The 23,305-nt window shown below is 44.5% G+C and overlaps 1 protein-coding gene across 13 annotated transcripts in view; it reads left to right on the forward strand.

Moving 5' to 3' along the window:
• The window catches only part of CTNND1 (catenin delta 1), a 47,866-nt gene that overhangs the window by 3,177 nt on the left and 21,384 nt on the right, over positions 1–23,305 (forward strand). For 11 of the 13 annotated variants that reach the window (XM_055547200.1, XM_055547201.1, XM_055547209.1 and 8 more), the window contains exon 2: positions 22,668–22,784. The exons of 1 other annotated variant lie outside the window; for it this stretch is intronic. The gene's annotated coding sequence lies outside the window, so the exon portion shown is untranslated. Of the gene's footprint in view, positions 1–5,152; positions 5,233–22,667; positions 22,785–23,305 lie in introns of all 13 variants that reach the window. One more of the 13 variants, XM_055547197.1, reaches the window with a different exon arrangement.

Raw genomic sequence — 23,305 nt, forward strand, 5'->3', positions numbered from 1 at the left:
AAAATGACAAGTAAGTATGAGTTCTGCAGATTTTCCTTTCCTTGTTTGACTCCTCTGTGCTGTTGGTTTCTTTGTTATATGACTAAGGTATGGTCTGTGTTCCAGGTAGGGGCCTCCTTTGGGTGTCTAGAGTCTTAATTCCTTTCTTAGGGTTCACTTATGGAAAGTCAAAGGGGTTAGAACACGTTCTTTCAGCTAGGATAAAAATGGGGACTGTTGGAAATCTTAAAAAGAAGCTCTGAGTAATTGCAATTTCAGCCTTGGGTTTATGAGGTAGATGATCTCTAGAGATGAGTGAGAGAGGATGGATGAAAATAAATTAAGCATAGATCATTATTCAGTTGGAATACCAAAGTGATTAGCTCGGTGTAATTCACTGCTTTCTGCTTTGGTACCTGGTGCCCCTGTTCCTAAGTGCCAGCCCTCCCTTTCCCGCCCCCACCTTGTTTACTCAGCGAGTGCTAACCATTTTGCCTGAACTATTTACTTAATTTCCTACAGTAACTTTCTGTTTGTTGTTTTTTGGTTTATTTTTTTGTTTTTTAAGGAATTTGAGCCTCAGAGAACCTGAGGTTTGCTGAAAATTTCAGTGCTTGTAAGTGACCAAGGCCAGGATTAAACCCTGTTCTGACTATATAAAGTTAGTGGATTTAACCGCTAAAACACTGCCGTTCTCCAGAGAGAATAGAAACAAGAGCCAGTACTAAACTGAGCCCTTGCAAGAGGCAGGAGTGCTTCATCCTGAGGAAGGTCAGTGCTTGCTTAGAGTTACTGCATGCTCCGAGGGAGAGTAGTGTATGTAAAAAATCCATTTTCCATAAAGCTGTAAGGAGCTAGATATGTTAGAATGGATATTATCTCAACTTTATTACAGGGATCTTTCCATATGCACACCATTACTGTCCTGTAATTCTTAAACCTACTGGAAATGCCTCAAACTTTATTTGATTGTCAGTGAAATTTCTTCCAGAGAATTTTCTGACTTGGGTTTGGAATGAATTGCCAATTTGCAGGGAGAGGTTTGTAGCAGGTAGTTCAAATAATGTTTATCATACTGTATTACAATTGTCTGTTTTTTTTTTTTTTTTTGTCTTTTCCCCTATACTGACCTGCTTGAGTGTAGATACTGTCTTACCTCTGTATCCCCTTAGCACCTGTCTTAGTGTCTGGGATGTATTGAGTGAAGTGAAGTCGCTCAGTCATGTCCTACTCTGCGACCCCATGGACTGTAGCCTATCAGGGTTCTCCCTCCATGGGATTCTCTAGGCAAGATTACTGGAGTGGGTTGCCATTTCCTTCTCCAGGGGATCTTCCCGACCCAGGGATCGAACCCGGGTCTCCCGCATTCCAGGCAGACGCTTTACCATCTGAGCCACCAGGGAAGCCCTGGTGATATATTGAGGTGCTCAGTAAATCTTGGTTAAATAAGGCACGATGGGAATCAGTGAGGGACTTTTGTGGGGAAGGCTGAAAGGAAGTTGAGATGGGAAGAAATTCAACAAAGATTAATAAAATTGCAATGTGATTTTGAAATTTAGTCTGTAGTTTTAACTTTTTATACATTACCTACCTTCCATTTTTAAATACAGTTTTTAGAAAGAATTGAAGGTTTAAAATTTGAATTTTTCTTTAATCCTGTTTCTTTTCTGGGCAAGCAGTACAAATAATAGTGTAAATAGTTAAGAATCCTAGTCAGTTCATTTCATATTATAGGCAGCTGTTAACTTCAGCCACTGAAACCTTATAGGTAACCATTTTCTAGAGGGGAGGAACTGGTTACCCAGAACATATTAGGGCAGCAGCAGGGAAGTATTGCTTTCAGCTGTGTTGGAAGTAAATGGTTTTTATACTTGTTAATAAAAACATAAAAAGCTTGAAATGATATTTTGAACATTAGTGCTTCAAAGAAAGTATGTTTGGACATCATTATATATATATATTTTTTTGTCACTGCTTTCACTGTGAAACTAGGAGATTTTGTTCACAAAGTGTATTGGAAAGTTTATGAGTTTAAGAACCCAAATTAATTTTCTGGGAAATTAGGAATAATAGTAATGAGAAATTTGCCTAAAGGAGTGAGCCATAGGTCATTACTATGTGATTTCATGTTCTCTTTCCTTGCAAAAGGGGTTAAATGCTGTGAGACGCTGAAATAGGGATTGCTCTGCCTAAATGCAGCTGCCTCCAAGGTTTGTAATAGAGGGCATTGATATCTCCTGGCAGGGAGATTTTAAAGGCGGGGAAGAACGACTGTTCAGTTACAACTATCCAGTGGGATATGAAGGTATGGATTGATTTGTATTTAGTTTTATTGTATAATGTATTTTTGGAAGTAACCGCCCCCCACCCCCCATTCTACTTGGAATTGCATGTTATTGATTATTAAATGTGGACCCTGTTCTCAATACTTAATATTTATTATTCTGGTTCAGGGACAGTATTTTCCATTTTAAGGCCATTTTCCTCTCCAGTGAGTCCTTAAACCTGATTGGAATGATGTGGGCATTTAGATTAGGCATGTAGTGGGGACATTATAAAGATCAAGAGTTTTCTTTTCTCAAAGTCTTCTCTGATGGCCTACAGGTAATTTGGTCACAAAACATGACCCATTTTGGATGATAAAACTTATTTTGAAAACATTTCAGACTTTCAGAAAAATTGGAAGAGGAGTACAATAACTCCTGTATATCCTTCATTCACCTTAACACCAGTTGTTAAAATTTTGCCATAAATGCTTTATTATTCTGTATTTTTTGATCAATATGCTGCCAAACTGGGAATTTCCAATCTAAATGTGCCACAAATATAGAAGCAGGGCAGCTCTGCATGCTAAGAGCGTGGATGCTGGAGCTGGACTGCTGCTGCTGCTGCTAAGTCGCTTCAGTCGTGTCTGACTCTGTGCGACCCCATAGACGGGTACCTGTGTTCAAATCTTCTACCACTTAACTAGCTAAGTAGCCCTGGGAAGATTGTTTAATTGCTCTATGCCTCGATCTCCTTGTATGTGAAATGAGGACAATGATATTAACTATCGCATAGGATTGTTGTGATGATGAAGTGACTTAATACATGCGAAATTCATAGGCTGTTGTCTGGCTCTTGGGAACACCTCGTTTTTCTTATTAGAATGGATACTTTGAATGAATTCAAACATTATTTGTCTCACTAAGTTTCCTTTAAGGTGTCTTAAGACCTGAGACTCTGTGGTGGATATAGATGCTTTTATTATGGAATAAATGGGTATCCTGGATGAATAGGCTTTTCTTTCTTTTTTTTTAAATAGACAAAAAGTGCCTTTAGCGATAGGCAAGTTTAAGTTGTGGAGGCAGGGTTGTCCAAAATACGGGTGCTGTGGGAATGGATAGCTCTTAATAAACTGAGGCGTGAGTGAGGGAAGAGAAGCTGGTGGCAGCCAAAGCTGCAAATTTCTTAGGAGATTTGGATACTTCAGGGGGAAAAAACAGCAATACAATTTCTCCCATCTTTTTGTATCTACAGGAGACAGAACTCAAGCATCCAAGGATAAACTTCCTTTAATTTTGGTAGAGAGTGGATTGAAAAAGCTTTGTTTGGGTTTATTATTCTTAATTTCGGACCAGTTTCTTTCCCTTGATGTCTCACTTGTCCAACCAGGATTTTGTAGGATAACGTTAGTTTTGAATGTACAGGAAGCAATTGCACAGCCATGAAGGTGGTTTTTTTTTACTGTCTTCTCTTGAAATAAACCTCACTTTTTAATGTTAAGGAAACATCATTTTCTATTTCCAACCCTTATTTATGGGACATTTGCAAAACTGAGACACGTAGAGATTTTGAGTTCATCAGTGCTTCCTGTGAGAAGTGTGCTTCTGTGAAAGTGATCTGTCTGCTCTTATATGTGGAAAACTAAACTGTGGCCTGTGGGAAATACATATGTGTTAACTGCAGCCTTGTCTGGAAGCTTTTGGTTTCTTCTAGCCTAAGTTTTTCCTTCCCTCATACCAAATAACCCATGAAACTAGTGTTCTGGAAAGTCTTTACGCTTCGTTTCTGTTGGCTCTCTATAGCTCCCTATCGTGACTTCTCCTGACCCCACAGGGGTTCATTTCTGACTGTGCTGGGTCTTGGCTGCAGTGTGTGGGCTTCTCTGCTTGCGACAGAGCGAGCTGGGGGCTGCTCTAGTTGCGGTGTGTGGACTTCTCAATATGCGGCTTCCCTTGTGGGACCGTGGAGCCCATGGGCTCCGTGGTTGCGGCTTAGTTGCCCCTCGGCCTGTGAGACCTTCCCGGACCAGGGATCAGACAGACCTGTGTCCCCTGCGTTGGCAGATAGATTCTTACTCACTGCGCACCAGAGAAGTCCTCTGTGGTTTTTTAAACCCACATTTCCCTCTACTGATTCTCCTGTTTCTCCTTTTCGTTCGCTTTCCTCTTTTTATTTGGTGTCTCCTTTACCTTTTTGCCTCCCCTATCTTTTTCCCCTTAGGTTGGTGGTCTTCACGGGCATCACTTTGCCTCACTAACACTTAGTATGAAAGAAATTTCTAATTCTTAAAATAGAATAAATTGTACTCATGTGGTGAAGGTTCGAGTATTAGGATACTGAATTTGATTATTTCAGTTAGGTCTATATTAGGATTAATTGTTATGATTCAAGAAGACTGAGTTCTAATTCAGATTAAGGTCTCCCCCCATTTTCAAATATCACCCACATTTACTAATTAATTACTCATTTTTTATTCAGTAGAGCAGAAGATTCTTACTTTTCCCGGAGTAAAAGTAAGTCACTTATGGGATATTTATCAGTTTCGTGTGTGTTTCCCATGTTGCTCAACACTGAATGCGGTCGTGTATTGGGAGGTCTCTTTGTGGAGTAAAGATATTTGTTTTAGGGAGCTTATATTTGAAAAACCCAAAATGTATTCTGGTGGTTGAGGATATAAGGCATTGTTATAGAAACTAGGTCAACTTTTCAGTACTTTTATCAAAGCACCTACAGTTTCCATTTCATTGCAAATGAAGGAAATCTCGTTCAAATAAAGTAGCTGGTGTATATTCAGTACACTTTTAAAATAGAGGGATCTATTTTAAAGGAGAAATTGGTGCCAATCTGATTTCTTTTCACTGTTTCTTTGTTGGGACGGGGGAAGTTCTGTAACCTCTCTTCTGTTTAGTTCTCTGTTGGCTGCTTTGTAAACCAGGGAAGAATTGGCCATTGAATGTCTACCCTGCTGAAGGTCAGCCAAATCTGCAGGTAAGACTACTTGAGACCCCCATTGATGGGCCTAACGTCACAATTAGAAAAAAATTTGTAGAAAGAAAAATGAAATAATGTTGATTTACTTTTCCAAAGTTTAATTTTTTGCTTTCACTGAAAAAGTTAAACATCTTCATTTGAAAGAGATCCGAGAGCCTGCTGTGCACCCACTGGGACTCACGGAGCTCACATTCCAGCTGGAGGAAGATAGGCATTAAGTGAGCAAGTAAATACACAGTAAGTCAGAGTATGATAGCACTATTGAGGAACAAAATAAAGCCAAATATGTGGAGTGGTGAACAGCAAGTGCAAGGGCAGGAGTGAGCTTGTTTAATACGGAGCAGTTGGGGGGGCCTCACTTACAAATTATGTTTGAAAGAGACTTAAAAGAAATCGGAATGTGGAGAAGGAAATGGCAGTCCACTCCAGTATTCTTGCCTGGAGAATCCCATGGACAGAGGAGCCTGGTGGGCTACAGTCCATGGGGTCACAAAGGTCAGATACGACTTAGTGACTAAAGCACCACCCCCACCAGTAACAGCTTGCAGACGAGCTCGTCCAGTAATACTGACTGATCTAAGGTCCTTCTGAATTTCAGCGCTCCACACAGTCCTTCCTTTGAGAAGGAAAAAAAACTTACTCTTCTTAGTCCTCTCACTACATTATTACTATATTAGCATATTTAAATACTTCATTGAAATATGACTGAAATAAACTACACATATTTAAAGTGTACAGTCTGAGCAGTTTTGACATATACATACCCAGGAAAGCTTCTGGAGTAGGAAATGGCAACCCACTCCAGTATTCTTGCCTGGGAAATACGACAGGTAGAGGAACCTGGTGGGCTACAGTCCACAGGGCTGCAAAGAGTCGGAGACGACAGAGCACGTGAGCACAGGAAAGCATCACATCAATTAAGATGGTGAGCAACCAACCATTCCTGAAAGTGTCATCCTATTTCATTGTAATCCTTACTTCTTGCCCACTTTGCTCCTAGACAACCACTAATCTACTTCCTGCCACTATAGATTAGTTCACATTTTCCAAAATTTAAATAGAATCATAGCATGTTCTTTTTTGTGTGTAATCTGGCTTCTTTTATTATGATTTTGAGTTCATCCATATTACAACATTTATCAGTAGTTGATTTCCATTTTATTTTTGAGAACTATTCTGTTGTAGAATTCCACCATCATTTGTTTATCTGTTCACCTGTTAATGGATATTTTCGTTGTTTGCAATTTTTGGCTATTAAAATACACAGAATGCTGTAAAAAAAAAAGGAAAAAGAAATCGGAATGAAGTCACACAGATAAGGGTACAAAGTGCAAAGGCCCTGACAGACTGGTTGTTACTAGCAGGCAAGAGAGATGGGGCGGCAAGCGCATTCAGAGGCCGGTGAGTGTGCTTGTGTCAGGGGAGGCCGTGTGGGCTCCTGCACTGCGCAGCGCAGGGCAGTCTCCTCGCCGCAGACCCCAAAGACCACAGCTGAGAGCGAGTTTTGTGTGTGCTTTACAAGGAGCTGAGGCAACACCTGGCCCAGCCTCCATCTTTGTCCCATTGCAGAATAGTCAGCACGAAATCGCAAAGTAGCAGAATCTGCATAGGTGGATGACCCTTGTCTTGGAGAATGATAAAAGTAATGCAGAACAAGCTTGTGTGTGTGTGTGGAAACTGAGATCAAATTTTTATTCCCTAGAGAAATCTGTTTCTCCACCAACTGATCTACAGAGTCAAATTTCTATGAACAGTAGAAGTGACAGCCTTCTTTTTGAGTACATTGAGTTTTTTTTTTTTTTTTAGTACATTTGTTGATTTGGCTTATGACCAAATATTATGCCTACCCCACTTATTTGCTGCTTTTTGTTTTGCTCATTGAACCAAAAGTTCCTGCTTCCTCACAGCCCTAATCATTGAGATTAAATAGCTTGAGGGTCCATTTTATAGGTCACCGTATCCATATTACTGTCTTGCACATCGGGGGCTGTGATCAATCCTGATAACTAACTGTATGTCTGTTTTCCCTTTTTATGTATTGATACGTTTAAGCAGTAATGGTGTTAAAACATAGGCTGAACCCCTTGGCCTGGTTGGCTTTGGTGGGATTGAAGAAGCACTAGCTGTGCAGTGGTCGATGTTCTGTGGCACCCCCATAATGGAAAGTAAAAGCATAGTGATTCCCAGAGGAGTCTGTCTCGAATCACCCATTCTTTCTTTCTCTTGCAAGATTTCTTGTTTTGCTAGTCTGTCCTTCAGTGAAAGAGTGTCTCTGTCCCTTTCTGGGTCTCTCTCTCAGTTTGGGGTTTAACCCTAGAGCTTGACCTGGTTACCCTCTATTCTTCCCTTTAATTATACCTATCTAGTTGTCATTCTGTTACCTAATATCCTTGGGAGATGCCCTCAATCAGAAAACTTTTTTTCCCTCCTGTCCCCTTCTCCTTTGGTCAGATAACTGTATCATCTTGCAGGAAATACTCTCGGCAATCAGATTCTCCAAATTTTGGAGTTGCTTAAATCACTGCTTTACAGATGTTTATAGTTGTCTTGAAAGTAAGTCTTTTGATGCCATTCTTCTTTCCTAAGTCTCTGGTGACATGCTTCCTTGTGGAAATACTCCTCTTTATGCTCCTTCTAAAAACATCTTACTATTCACTTGCTATTCAAAGCAGAAGTTAAGTGACTTACTTGGATAAGTGTCAGCGGTAACACGTGAATCCAGAGTTTCTGGTGTTTCTATTATATTGTCAACTGGGCTAAAATTATCTAGGGTCTTGAATGTTAGATTTAAGACTTCGGACTTCTTTTGGGATGGAATGTGGAACCAATTTTAGGAAATGTGGTATAGCTCTTTGTTCCTTGGAGGAAAGTTAAACTGAGTCATTTAAAACAATAATTGGGTTTTCCAATCTGCAGTGTAAATAGGGATATCCTCCACTGTAGCAACTCAGGATTCCAAAGAAGTGAGATAGTTCTTCCTTTTAGGTTCTGAGCCTGGAATGTAGCATTTAGTATTGTATCATTCTGGCCATCTATATATTTAATTCCATACTTTCAAAGAAACTTTAATCCAAACTGAATAACGAGCTGTCTGATGAACAGTAAAGCAGGTCTGAATAATGTATTTTATAACCAGTGTCCTTTTTGGGAGAGGAATGTGGTGGGCAGAGGGTTGTCAGGGTTAGGCCAGGATGGTGGTTCCCAGCAGCTGTCAGAACCGCTTTGAGAGCTTTTCACAAAGATGAATTCTGAGGCACCTATATAGTAAGGTGTGAGGACTGGGGATGTAGATTTGGGAGATATTTCTAAAAACAGCTTCCCAGGTGATTCTGATCACTCAGGTTTGAGGACAACAAAATCGGAACTTTTGAGTTAAGCTACAGATCTGTATGATTTCTCAGATGGGTGGTGACTTAGTATGAGAAATAGAGGAGACTAGTTCATGGTGTCAGTGGGTAGTTGGAAGCTTTCTACTCTGTATCCCGTGTTGTTTGAAATAAATGACTGATGTCACTGTCGGATTTGGGGATTCTGCCAGCGCTTAGTATGGGGTGGAGGACTTGCCTCTTAGGGGGAAGGGAGACTTAGACCACATCTCCATTTCCCATCTCCATTTTGAAATTGTGGAACAACTTCAGGAGAGGATGCTAGCATTGAAACTCAGCTGGACAATTTGTTTAAAACTCAGCAGGAAGGGCCAATGTTACTTCCTGTCTGAAAAGGAAGTGCGGGCTTCCTTCCCTTCCTCCTTGGCTAATGCTGGCCCGCTTAGAATATGGCTGGGGGAGGGGCTGGTCACAGTAGGGCTTTAACTGGCTATTGTGCCTGGGGAGGTCAGGTCATATCAGTGTGGAAGAGCAGAAGCATTTGTTCCCTTCTTAAAACCCGGAGATGGATGCTGTGTGGACTGCTTTCTACTTGAGATTATCTAATAGCTTTGTGCTGCGTTTGCTGTTGCAGTCCAGGAAGCCTTCCAGTCTCCAAGACATTATTTTACATTAAACCTTATACCTCCCCTGTATTCCCTGACATTTGAAAATAGATCAAGGAGGGAAGAAACTGAAATCCATTTGATACTGAGGGGTAGGTTGTGGAAAGGAGAGCATAAATGGGCAGAGGGGAGTGGATGACAGAAGTTTCGTATTTTTAAATTGAGCCAAGAAAGCATTCCTTCTAAGTGGGGCCAGTTGGCACTCTCCCTGCTATTTTAGTTCTGGCTTCTCCTTCCTACTGGCCAGTCAATTGTATTAAGTGTTTGATGTGAGTTTGAACTGTGGTCTCTGGGGCTGGGGGGAGGGAGGGTGGGGGAAACAGCTGGTGCCTTCATCAAGCTATCTCCATTATGCTTCTTTTCAGGGTGTTAGGGGGAGGGTGGTAGAGGAATTGGGTGTGTGTTAGCAGAGTCCTAGCAACTCTCAGTAGTGGGATTGGATCCTTGGGCACTTTTAATGCTATGTGGGATGTTGGCTAGTTGGAATGTAGCAAAACCTTTTCCCAATCACATTCTTTCCTCTGCCTCACCTCCTTCCAATTCTTTCAGCTTTGGGCTGACGGGGAGAGAAAGGGGTATGTGTGAAGTTACATAGCAAAACAGATTCATACTTTCCCAACCGTTTAGTATTCAGCTTAAGTCTTGTTCCCTTCCATTGACTTTCTCCTTACTTCTTTGTTGTTTCTTTGGTTGGGTTTTCTGACTGTCTGCAAACAGCCAGAGATAGGACAGGAGTAGAAGCGGGGCCTTCGGTGAAGTTGTGCTGAACTGCGATCAGTTGGCTATACTGGTCTGCTTCCCTCCCTCACATTGTGGGGTGACTGTATTTCTGAGTCAGCATGCATTTTCTGTCTCACCTGCTCAATTTGAGGCAGAGAACTTGCTGAGTATCCCTTTGGAGTAACAGCAACATTGATACTGGTGTGTCCGGTTCTCTGTCTGGGGTGTGTGTTTTTTTAAGTATCTTAAAAAAAAGATATCTTAAAGTCTCCTACTGTGCTGTTTTATCTGCTTTTGGTATAACCATCTCCCACGAATATATTTGGCCTGGAGTATGAAGGAAGGAGAATTGGGTAAGAATACTAACTTTTAAATTAATACAAATGTTTAAAGTTATTCCTGAGTTGGTTTGATTCAGCGCTGTGTAGAGATTTTAAACTGTGTGCCTCAGCGATAGAGCTTGCAGTGGCAAGGCTCTGTCTGGTCTGAAATACAGGGTGAATGTGGCTAAATATTCTTTTTTCTGTCCAGTCCTAGAATGACTTGATTATTGTGTCTGTACCTGCCCCACCTCCTTGTATCTGGTTATATCATAGCCAGATATGGAATAATTCATTCTAATTGTGCTGTTTTAGACTTATCTCTTTTTGCATCAACATGTACCATCCAAATCAGGTTTCCGCATAAGGAGCTTCTAGCAGAGCCAAGAAGGAGAAAGGAAGGGGAGAAGATGAGAAATAACTGTGTATTACTCACTCGTTAATTGCCTGGAATATCCCCCTGGTTTGAGAGCTCTGCGCCCTAAACCTTGTGCTGTGCTTTACGCAAGGGGAATTGAGCCCTGGGGGCAAAGGGTGTTACTTTGGATTTCAAGAATCTGGTTAATAGGGCTTGACTTCTTTCTGCATCTTTGCTTCTGGAGTTTAGGGCTAACACCCAATGGGCTTGTATAAGACAATACAAAAATGTATCATTTATCCCGTTCTTGGTATGAGCTGAGGGCTCTTATAGGGAGGGAGGTTTTCCTTCCTGATGAGGTGCCAAACCTACATACAGCCCCTGACCCACCCCAGGGGCAGCAGTGAGCAGGAGAAGCCGAGTCCGTAGTGGTGACCTTTCTTGCTGCAAGAACTACTGTGCAGCCCCTAGGAGACCTCCCTTCTCTCCCTGGGGAAATAGAGAACTTTGCTCCTGGCATCTGCTGGTGCCTGTTCCGCCTCTACACAGGGTGGAGTCTGCTGTGTTTTGTTTGTTCTCTGTGGGGCCTTTTAGAAAGCAGCTTTAGCTTGTGGCCAAGAGTTTGAAAGACTTTAAACAGTAGAAATGGGTGATAGAGAGCAGGATAGAGATGTGTCCGAAGTAGTTTTCCCAGGCGTGCGTATTCTTTTGACTGAATGCGGATTGGTGATCAGGTTGCCATAATGAAGCTTTCTGTGGGATTTATCACATACAGCTGAGCTGAGTATAACACCAGCAGCAGCTTTAAAATCCCCAGTCCCCCAGGTGAAGAAACTAGCCAAGAAGGAGCCTTGAAAATCGCCCCAGCCCCTCTGAGCCCTTAGGTCCTCACACAGGATCTTTCCGCCGATGCTGAAAGGCCCGAGCTTTGTCCCCTGTAGCTTGGGGCAGGGAGGAGGGTTGTTTTCCCTGAACATGATAAGGAGCTGCGCGGGGCAGAGTGGGAGCTCGGGCTGGCGATTGGTAGACAGGATGCCCTGGAATGCGGTTGGCTTGCAGCCCAGAATCCAGCACTTTGTATTTGTTTGTTTCTGGGAGACTGTGGTCTGGTGCTACTGTGACAGGAAGTGGGGAAGCTGGGAGTGGGGGAGCCGAGAGGGGCGATGTCTTTGTGGTTCTCCTGTGAAATCTCTTTGTCCCTGGAGAGCCGCTCCGCTGCCGGGCTCTACTGAGAAGAGAGAGCCTTTGTGTGTCTAGTGGGTCTCGGGGCAGCGAGCTTCTCCAAGGGCCGGGGAGCGCAAGTTGTGACTGTGGCCTTTTGCGTTCAGCACTCGAGTTAAGTAAATGGCTACCGTCTCTTAATATTGGGATCTCGCTGACTTTTTAATGTGTGCTGCTACTATTTATAGATCTCTCGGATTTAATTAAGGAAGGAATATTAGAAGGAGGTAGATGTTTATTTTATGTTATTCACGGTATATATTGCAGATCTGTTGAGTCTGAAAAGGATAGAAACAGGCAATTCCTTTTTTAAAATATAAATTTATTTATCTTAATTGGAGGCTAATTACTTTACAATATTGTAGTGGTTTTGCCATACATTGACATGAGTCAATGTGTCCCCCATCCTGAACCCCCCTCCCACCTCCCTCCCCATCCCATCCCTCTGGGTCATCCCAGTGCACCAGCCCCGAGCACCCTGTCTCATGCATCGTAGAAAGGGGCAATTCCAATTGATGCCTTAGTCCATACGGAGCTGGAGAAACCTACTTCTTAAAAAAAAATTATCTTTGTATTTATTCATTTCACTGTGCCAGTGAATGGGGGATCCATTTCCCCTGACCAGGGCTCGAACCTGGGCTGCCTGCATCAGGAGCGTGATGCCTTTACCATTGGACCACCAAGGGAAGCGCCCGCCCGCGCCCCCGTTTCTCAGTATTGAGAGGTGCTGGCAGTTCCCTGGCTCCAGTGGGCTGCGGTTGGTCGATGTCAGGGATTCCCCCTCCGTCTAGACTGAACCAGCACCTGTAGCGCCCCCACCCCTTCCCACTCCCAGCTCCCCTTGTTTTGTGTTTTCCCTGCCCTCCATTCCAGCTGTGAATCAGGCATCTCTTCTCAACTTGTGGATTGGGTGGCTGAGTCTTCAACTTCTTGCGGAGCTGGCTCGTCCCTGAGGACGCACACAAGCGGCCTTTGATTACCCTGGAGGACAGCTGCCCTAGAGGCAGATTGCTGGCATACCACTAGAACAATCCCTCCCCTCTGTTCTGATGCTGGCTAGCACAGTCTTCCCTACTTCTAGTTCCTTCTGTTTTCTATCCCACCTCCAATCTCTGCTATTGGTTTAGTGAGGTGTCACATTAAAAATGGTAGTAGGGATATTTGTGATTAGATTTTCTTTCTTGCGCGCTGCTTAGAGAATGTGGCGAGTAGCCAGATTTCAATAGCAGGCCTTTCAGGGTAAAAGTAGGTGATTTTATACAAAGTAATACTTCTTTTGTCTCTCTTAGCTTTTCTCCTGAGTTCTTGTTCCTTTTAAAATGAGAAATCTAAGGTATTTCAATTCTGGCTATTCTTCTCCAGAACTGAGTAAGGTCTTGCTCTTTAAAATGAAGGTAGTGCCCAAAGGTCTAGATGCTTCCGCCTCATCCTCTGTCACCACCCCTCCATCCCCCCACCCAAAAGTTACTTTTGGTCACCTTCTGAATTTGAATTAGAATGACTTTTAACCCCAAGAAACATAGAAAGTTCATATTCACTCAGTCTTTCAAGTTTCTGCCACTCACTAGTTGTGTTGACCTTGGGCAGGAATCCTTCTGATGTGCAAGTTTATTCGTCTACAGAAGGGGCCAACGCTACCTCAGGTTGTTGGGAGCAGTGTGTGTGTGTTTTTATAGGCAGAGGTCAGTAATTAATAACTCACAAATACTGTCCCCTATAAGGTCAGATTTTCTTCTTTTAGAGCGAAACATTTCCTTCAGCCATCTGCCCTGTGGCTGAAATAGGACCTTCACACCTCGTGATGTCTTCATAGACTCACACTTGTCTCTCTGTTGCTTGTGTCAAAAGAGGCGTACCCTAAACCTAATGGAACCGGTGTCTTGTTGCTCATTTTAGGGCTCAGGGCTTTCTGAGGAAGCTGGACTGTAGATGTGATTCAGTTACATGCTTTCAGCTTTTCCAGGTCATCTTCAAATAATGGGCAAAAAGAGTCGGTGGGAATACCAGAGATAGAAAGTTAGGCAGGTCGGTGAGAAGCTGCCACTTTAAAAAAGCAATGTGAACTCAAACAGTTGGGTGACCTCTAGTAAACCTTAAGGTTAAGCTTTTTTCCCGTGGATTTTTTTGTTCCTAGCCTGTGGTAGTGAAGAGTGTAAGGTATCCTAGTTAATTTTAGGATTTCTCTTTTATGAGACAGAAGTGAAGTTCCGTTTTGAGTAGACTTTTCCTAATTTCCCTTTGTATGCTGACCTCCCTCTCGTTCTCCCACTTTTTGTAGAATGGAGAAAGGCATTTGGCCTCTCCCCTTCCTCCAGTCTGACACCTCCCTCTGTTTTTTTTTTTTGGCCCCTCCTTCTTATCTTTGTTTTCTTATCGGCCTCTCCCTGAAGCTCTGCTTTCTCCTTATAAGGCTGGCTGAGGTGCCTCTGGCAGGGTTGCAACAGGGATACAGGTAAGTAGCTCAGTGTGTCTCAGACTCAGGATTGAGAGAAAATTCAGTGCTCTCTGTCCTGGTGGAAGGCCTTGGAGAGGCACGTGGTTAGTGGGGGAGGAGGAGGCAGCCTGGCCTGAGAGATCGGAAGGACTTGTTAGACCAGTCCTGCCTGTGTGTCACTCGCCCTCCAGAGAAGCAGGTTTTGTTTCCTTCCATACCATTTCAGTCCTGGGCCCCCTCTGTAGATGAGAGCCGCACCCTTACTTTGCTTCAAAGCCAGCCTAGCATTTAGCCATTTTAGTATATTACGGTTTGGGGGGTTCCCAGGATACTTGGGAGGGGAAAAGAGGAATAAGAATGTTCCATCTGGTTTCTGAATTTAAGGTCAAGATGGTGGAGGTTTTTTGTTTTGTTTTGTTTTTTTTAAGTCACAGTAAAAAACATTTAAATCCTGGAACAGGTAACTAGAATATTTAAGGTGTCCTAAGTGACCTATAGGGATTGCTAGCTCAGCTGCCTTTTAACAAGGAGTATTTCTTAAAAAAAAAAAAACAAAAAAAAAAACCACCCAAGAGTTTCATGTATTTGTTTTCCGTTTTTTTTCTCAGAAGCTCCAATGAGATAGCATGATCACTCTTTTCTAAGAGGAGGATGATTTACCAGAGAGTCCCTTAATTCATTAGATTTAGGTGGCGCTAGTGGTAACAAGCCCCCGCTTGCCAGGGCAGGAGACTCGGCTCCATCCCTGGGTCAGGAAGACGCTCCCCGGAGGAGGAAATGGCAGCCCACTCCAGTGTTCTTGCCTGGAGAATCCCATGGCCAGAGGAGCCTGGCGGGCTACAGTCCACGGGGTCGCAAAGAGTTAGATAGGACTGAAGGGACTTCGCATGCACGCAGTGGTGGACACGGTGAGACCTAGTCCTTCCTTGCAGAGACTCCTTCGGTCAGCCTTCTGGGTGCTCTTAAGTGGAGAAGCTGGGCCGGTCATAAAGCAGGCCACGTAATTCTGAGAAGTGCCCAGTTGGCAGGAGGTTGGGAAGTGAACATAGTCCTCTTTCCGTCTTATTGCAGATCTTGTCCAGGCTTTGAGTTAGTGTAGGAGCAAGTCTATCCAGCAGGGAGAAATACTAGAATTGTTCTGACTGAGCTTTGAATTGTTCTCAGTTCAGATGGTGGAACTTCAAGTGGTGGGTGGGGTGCTTAGACTTTGGACTTTGGTATAAGCACTCTGTGATAAGAAGCCCTGGAAAACGATCGACAAAATATATTCCTTTTGATTTAAAAATTAAGTGTGGATTTTCTCTTTGTGTGGTTGAACTGGACTATTTTGGTTTGAACTTGGCAAATGCCAGTCAAGGCAAATAAATACCTTTACGTGTTTAGAACGCCTATGCTTTTTGGTCTGATTATGTTCTGTAGTGTTACAGGTGCTATGTTTTATTGAGGTGTAGAGATCTTCAGTAGATGGCTCAGTCTGTACCTTTTAAAAAAGCAGTTTGGAATCCCTAGGATGATGAAGTTTTTGCTAATCATTGCGTTTAGAGGGAGGACGTAACTTTATCTTTGATTCTGTAATGAAGAAATAGAAGGGAACAGCGCTGCCTTTGAACCTGGCTACAGAAGATAAAATTTCTTTTTTCTTGCTTTCTTCCAGAGCCCAAAGACTGTTTTGTGGGGTTTAAGAGTTTTCCATCTGAAGACAAATAATCTTTCTCTTTCCACAGAGATTTATGTGCCTAATTTTGGTCATCTCTTTGGATATACTTCGCTGAATTGGGTGGAGGTGGGAGAGAGGCTCAGAGTCACCCTGTCTACAGTTTTACATATCTTATAAAGCTAAACTCGGAAAAGCAACAAAAAGTAAAGCTTACATGGGGTTATTAAAACTTCTCCAAGGTCTCACAGTCTGTTTCTGGCAAAGCCAGGTCTTGAACTCCAGGTCTTTTGACCTCTGGAGAAGGAAATGGCAACCCACTCCAGTACTCTTGCCTAGAAAATTCCATGGATGGAGGAGCCTGGTGGGCTACAGTCCATGGGGTCACAAAGAGTTGGACACGACTGAGTGACTTCACGACCCTTAAGAGTGTGAAGGATTCGTGTAGCCTGTAGCTTATGGAACTACAGCTAGTGGCAAAGGGGAGCCTGCGGAGACGAGTGGTCTCTTCAAATGCCCCACCAGCACCTCCAAACCAGCACCTCCAAACCAGCACCTCCAAACCAGCACCTCCAAACCAGCACCTCCAAACCAGCACCTCCCCAACCAACACCTCCAAACCAGCACCTCCAAACCAGCACCTCCCCAACCAACACCTCCAAACCAGCACCTCCAAACCAGCACCTCCCCACCAACACCTCCAAACCAGCACCTCCAAACCAGCACCTCCAAACCAGCACCTCCAAACCAGCACCTCCAAACCAGCACCTCCCCAACCAACACCTCCAAACCAGCACCTCCAAACCAGCACCTCCCCACCAACACCTCCCCACCAACACCTCCAAACCAGCACCTCCAAACCAGCACCTCCAAACCAGCACCTTCCAAACCAGCACCTCCAAACCAGCACCTCCAAACCAACACCTCCAAACCAGCACCTCCCCACCAACACCTCCAAACCAGCACCTCTCCACCAACACCTCCAAACCAGCACCTCCCCACCAACACCTCCAAACCAGCACCTCCCCACCAACACCTCCAAACCAGCACCTCCAAACCAGCACCTCCAAACCAGCACCTCCAAACCAACACCTCCCCACCAACACCTCCCCACCAACACCTCCAAACCAGCACCTCCCCAACCAACACCTCCAAACCAACACCTCCCCACCAACACCTCCAAACCAGCACCTCCCCAACCAACACCTCCAAACCAGCACCTCCCCACCAACACCTCCAAACCAACACCTCCAAACCAGCACCTCCAAACCAACACCTCCAAACCAGCACCTCCCCACCAACACCTCCAAACCAGCACCTCCAAACCAGCACCTCCAAACCAACACCTCCAAACCAGCACCTCCCCACCAACACCTCCAAACCAGCACCTCTCCACCAACACCTCCAAACCAGCACCTCCCCACCAACACCTCCAAACCAGCACCTCCAAACCAACACCTCCAAACCAGCACCTCCAAACCAGCACCTCCAAACCAGCACCTCCAAACCAACACCTCCCCACCAACACCTCCCCACCAACACCTCCAAACCAGCACCTCCCCAACCAACACCTCCAAACCAACACCTCCCCACCAACACCTCCAAACCAGCACCTCCCCAACCAACACCTCCAAACCAGCACCTCCCCAACCAACACCTCCCCACCAACACCTCCAAACCAGCACCTCCCCACCAACACCTCCCCACCAACACCTCCCCAACCAACACCTCCCCACCAACACCTCCAAACCAGCACCTCCCCACCAACACCTCCCCACCAACACCTCCCCAACCAACACCTCCCCAACCAACACCTCCCTAAACCCAACACTTCCCAAACCCAGCACCTCCAAAACCTTAGTCCTTTATGTTAGCTGTTTGTAGTAGTATTAGTCGTGTCCATCACCAACTCCCGGAGTTCACTCAGACTCACGCCCCTCGAGTCAGTGATGCCATCCAGCCATCTCATCCTCTGTCGTCCCCTTCTCCTCCTGCCCCCAATCCCTCCCAGCATCAGGGTCTTTTCCAGTGAGTCACCTCTTTGCATGAGGTGGCCAAAGTACTGGAGTTTCAGCTTCAGCATCAGTCCTCCCAGTGAGTCTTCAGGACTGGCCTCCTTGCAGCGGTGTTGGTAGCAGTAGCTTTCTGTGCGTCGGGCGTTTGCTGAGTGCTTGCCATGGAGCCTCTCATTTCATCCTCGCAGCTGTCCCTTGTGTCTTGTTTCTCCCTGTTTCTCCATTTTACAGAAAAGAAACCTGAGGATTAGATTTGCCCAAAGTCACATAGCTAAGAAGCAACAGAGCTGAGATTTGAACACAGTCAGTGTGATTACAAAGTTGATATTCTTAACCTCTAAGAATTCTAACTCCAAACCGTTTCTGCAGCCTGTTTACAGTAGAACATCATCGTGGGGATTGTGCTGTAGGCAGGTGACTTTTTGCCCTGTTACCTGGTTGACATGGTTGAACTGTTTGGTCTTTCTGGGTATCTGATTTAATTCAACTTTTTATTTTTTTTTGGTTTAGAATTCTTATAGAAGAGATTGGATATTTACTGTTGTCTGTACTTGAATATGGGAACCTTGTCGATTCAGGGTCTATAGGTCTTGGCTTGTTAAGAATAAAGAGGGTATTCTCAGCAAGTCTAGTGATCGGTGAATTGCACGTTTCACCTGTTCACTTTGCTTCCCTCCCCCACCCTGGGAATTCCTTAGTGATCTTTTTTTGGGGGGTGTTGACTGCATGTCTTGCAGGTCTTGGTTCCCTGACCAGGGACTGACGTGGGGCTGTGAGAGTGAAGCCCCAGGGCCTTGGCACTGGGCCACCAGGCAATTCCCAGTGACCTGTTTTTAGTGAGGACAAGTGTAATCCATTGAGAATAAAAGTAGCAAACCGGTAAAGGTGTTGGCCTGTAGTCTTGAGGCTTTCATGACTCTTAACTGCCAAAATTAGTTAATGGTTTGCAGATTCTGGTCTGTAGGATAATTTGTTTTTTATGCTGTGTATGTTTGGCATGAGACTCAGGTGTTAGAGTTGTGAGATGATGTCCTATATCAGATCAGATCAGTTGCTCAGTCGTGTCCGACTCTTTTGCGACCCCATGAAGCGCAGCACGCCAGGCCTCCCTGTCCATAACCAACTCCCAGAGTTCACCCAGACTCACGTCCATCGAGTCAGTGATGCCATCCAGCCATCTCATCCTCTGTCATCCCCTTCTCCTCTTGCCCCCAATCCCTCCCAGCATCTGAGTCTTTGCCAATGAGTCAACTCTTCACATGAGGTGGCCAAAGTACTGGAGTTTCAGCTTTAGCATCATTCCTTCCAAAGAAATCCCAGGGCTGATCTCCTTCAGAATGGACTGGTTGGATCCTTGCAGTCCAAGGGACTCTCAAGAGTCTTCTCCAACACCACAGTTCAAAAGCATCAATTCTTCGGGGCTCAGCTTTCTTCACAGTCCAACTCTCACATCCATACATGACCACTGGAAAAACAATAGCTTTGACTAGACAGACCTTTGTTGGCAAAGTAATGTCTCTGCTTTTGAATATGCTATCTAAGTGGGTCATAACTTTCCTTCCAAGGAGTAAGCGTCTTTTAATTTCATGGCTGCAGTCACCTTCGGCAGTGATTTTGGAGCCCAGAAAAATAAAGTCTGACACTGTTTCCACTGTTTCCCCATCTATTTCCCATGAAGTGCTGGGACCGGATGCCATGATCTTCGTTTTCTGAATGTTGAGCTTTAAGCCAACTTTTTCACTGTCCACTTTCACTTTCATCAAGAGGCTTTTGAGTTCCTCTTCACTTTCTGCCATAAGGGTGGTGTCATCTGTATATCTGAGGTTATTGATATTTCTCCCGGAAATCTTGATTCCAGCTTGTGCTTCTTCCAGCCCAGCGTTTCTCATGATGCACTCTGCATAGAAGTTAAATAAGCAGGGTGACAATATACAGCCTTGACATACTCCTTTTCCTATTTGGAACCAGTCTGTTGTTCCATGTCCAGTTCTAACTGTTGCTTCCTCACCTGCATACAAATTTCTCAAGAGGCAGATCAGGTGGTCTGGTATTCCCATCTCTTTCAGAATTTTCCACAGTTTGCTGTGATCCACACAGTCAAAGGCTTTGGCGTAGTCAATAAAACAGAAATAGATGTTTTTCTGGAACTCTCTTTTTCCATGATCCAGCGGATGTTGGCAATTTGATCTCTGGTTCCTCTGCCTTTTCTAAAACCTGCTTGAACATCAGGAAGTTCACCGTTCACATACTGCTGAAGCCTGGCTTGGAGAATTTTGAGCATTACTTTACTAGCGTGTGAGATGAGTGCAGTTGTGTGGTAGTTTGAGCATTCTTTGGCATTGCCTTTCTTTGGGATTGGAATGAAAACTGTCCTCTATAGCTTACCTAACTGCTTCATTCTCTTCCCCCACATATGCTTTCCTTTTTCTTCCATTTATTTATTTTTTTAATCCCACTTATTTCTTATATGGAGACATTATGGGTAACCTGTTAACCTAAAGATAAGTAGAAACTTTTTCTTTTCCCCCTTTCTTTTGATATTTGGGAATAAACCTCTTACGAGTTATAGGAGAGAGGTGTTGGACTATCATTTTATATTGGAGTTAAGTTCAAATTTGCTATTAACTGAGACCTTGGGTAATTTCTTCACCTGTAGGCCTTTTTCTCATTTGCAGTAAAACTTCCTTAGTAGTCCTTGGAAGGATTGCCAGGATAATAAATCTAAAACACTCAGTGATTGTTAGTTCTTTTCACCTTCCCTTTCTCCTTGTTAATAAACTGCTAAAGCCTCAAGTAGGGAATTGAGAGTTGATTATAGCAGATGTGTAATTCTGTGATGGCTGCCAGGCGCTGAAGAGAAGCCCCCTACGTCCCAGAAACACTGGTCTAGGCAGGACCTCCTAGTAAATAGTTCTGGAGTAGGAAAACCAGCTCATCCACTCCTTAGAACCCAGGTATGCCCTTGACTCAGTTAATTTCATCTACTAGTTCACAAAATAGTTTTAGGCTGAGGCATTATCATTAAGTAATGTAATTGGAAGATAAAACCTAACTCTTGAAACAACTTAATACCTCACATTTATATAATGTGCCTCGTCACAGCTGCTCCTCGCTGCGGCTCTGGGCTAGGCTGGGCTGGCGGTGTTGGCACCTTAGAGACGAGAACGTGGCAGGCCTTGCTGCCGTCGTCAGCTAGTGGCGGACCGCGGACGGGGTGTGTCTTCTGAGCCCAGTTCTGTCCCGCAAAGCTCTGCTTCTGCCCTGTTCTGGGCAGATAAGCCTCCCCCATGCTTTTAGTCCTAGGAATCGGATCTTCTCTTTCTTCATGTTTTCACCTTCTCCAGATTAGGGCCGGGTCTCCAGATCCTGCTTCGCAAGTTGGAGCCCTGGGTAGAGCCCCCTTACCCTTCCTAAAGTCATGGGGGCAAAAGGCGGCGATTTTATGGCAGACTGACAGTTTCTCTTTGCAACAGGGAATGTTGTCATTGTATGCTCGATAGTAGTGGTAGTTTGGTCTTTTATTAGCAAAGAAAATTACAGGGTGGAGACTGCCCGAGTAGTAACTACAGTTCAGACCGACCTGGGAGAAGCTCTCGAGCTCAGAGTCCTTTCAGTATGGAAGGTTCGTAGGTCATTGATGTAGTGGGTAAGCACAAGTATTTAAAATTCAGTAATAAAAATGAAAGGGAGGAATATTTTTTAAAAAAGACTTTTGAGTGGCCTGTTGCTCTGTAGGGGATTGAGAAAGCGACAGCGGCCTTTGAACTTAGAGGAAGAACGGGGTTGGTAAGTGGCTGTGGGAGCCCAGAACCCAGAGGCCGGAGGACTGCGTTCCTGGACTGAGGGCCTGGTCCACTGGGAGGAGTCTGGGTGATGGAGAATTAATTAAGGCGTCTGAAAAGTGAAAGTTGCTCAGCCTGTCCGACCCTTCGTGACCCCATGGACTATACAGTCCATGGACTTCTCCAGTCCAGAGTATTGGAGTGGGTAGGCGTTCCCTTCTCCAGGGCATCTTCCCAACCCAGGGATCGAACCCAGGTCTCCCGGATTGCAGGCGGATTCTTTACCAGCTGAGCCACCAGGGAAGCCCAAGGAGTTTGTTGGGCGCCTGCTTGTCAGTTCCTCTGGATACTCGTGCTTGCTGAACGCTGCGTGTACGCTGAAGCAGACGGGCCTGAGCGTCTGTGCTTGGTAGGGCCCTGGGGAGCGTGGGAAAGGGAACTGAAGCCGAAGGCTGAGCCTGGCTAGTCCCCACACGCCTTCCCCAGCACGACGATTGCACTGGTTTCCCAACGTCTTTGTGGGCATGCTGGGACTGGGCTCTGGACGTTTCTGCCTCAGGGGTGGGGAGGAGGCGGAAGGGCGTTCCAAAAGCAGTTTTCTCTTCCCAATTTGGTTGCTGGGAACAGGGGGTAAATGAATTTCTATCCATATTATAACCTGCTCCTAGTGCTCTGCAGAAGTACAGGTAGAGAAACTCTGACATGACTGCAGAATCCAGTTTTATTGAAAACTACATTCAGGGTCCGTGTATTTGAAAACAGCAAAGTCCAAAGGGCATCTGTCACATTAAGCAATTCTAGGTCATGTTTTAAATTACCCCCATTCCTAGATTGTTTTTCCGCCCATATCTGCCCTTGCTCTTTTTTTTTTTTTTTAATACATTAGATATATTTTATTTTCCTCTCACTCCTGTTTTTCCTCCACGTATTCCTACAGCTCTCTCCTTCCTGCTTCCTCCTTGCTGTGGTGGCTGGGATGCTTCTCCCATGACACTTTGGATCTAGCCTGGGCTGTTTTCTGTTAAACCAATCAGTTGCGACCTTCTCTTAACAGGTGTGTATATAAATATGTTTATTAACAATAAAAAATTGTTAAGTGCTTTTTTTCTGGAGATGTTGATGAGAGGGTGGGAAATAGAGGGTTTATTCTGAAACCCACCTTTCAACATAGTACATCTGGGACTCCCCAGAAAGTCTCCCACTGCCGACTTGTAAGCGAGAATCGCTAATGACTCCAACAGTGTAACTGCTGTGCCCGTCCACTTGCTAGCCAACTCGGTAGCTCACGTCACAGGGTATGGGGCACTCTTCAGTTCTGAGTAACTATCATCTGTGGGGGTAGTTACACACAAGTCCTCGCTAGGTGCTTGGATGTTTGCCCTTAGTTGGAATAAGTAAAGATGTAAAAATGAAGCCTATTTAGAGCTTTCTTCAGGATGACAGGGATGTAGGAAGTCCCAGCTATCGACTAAAGGTTAGTCTATGAACTGCTAGAAGGGATAACTTTATTATAGTTTCATATGATGGCTCCTTTTCCTACTCCACAAAGAGATGTGGAGGTCACTGAAAATGGCT

The sequence above is a fragment of the Bubalus kerabau genome, chromosome 15 (genome assembly GCF_029407905.1).
Source record: "Bubalus kerabau isolate K-KA32 ecotype Philippines breed swamp buffalo chromosome 15, PCC_UOA_SB_1v2, whole genome shotgun sequence".
NCBI classification, from domain to species: Eukaryota; Metazoa; Chordata; class Mammalia; order Artiodactyla; family Bovidae; genus Bubalus; species Bubalus kerabau.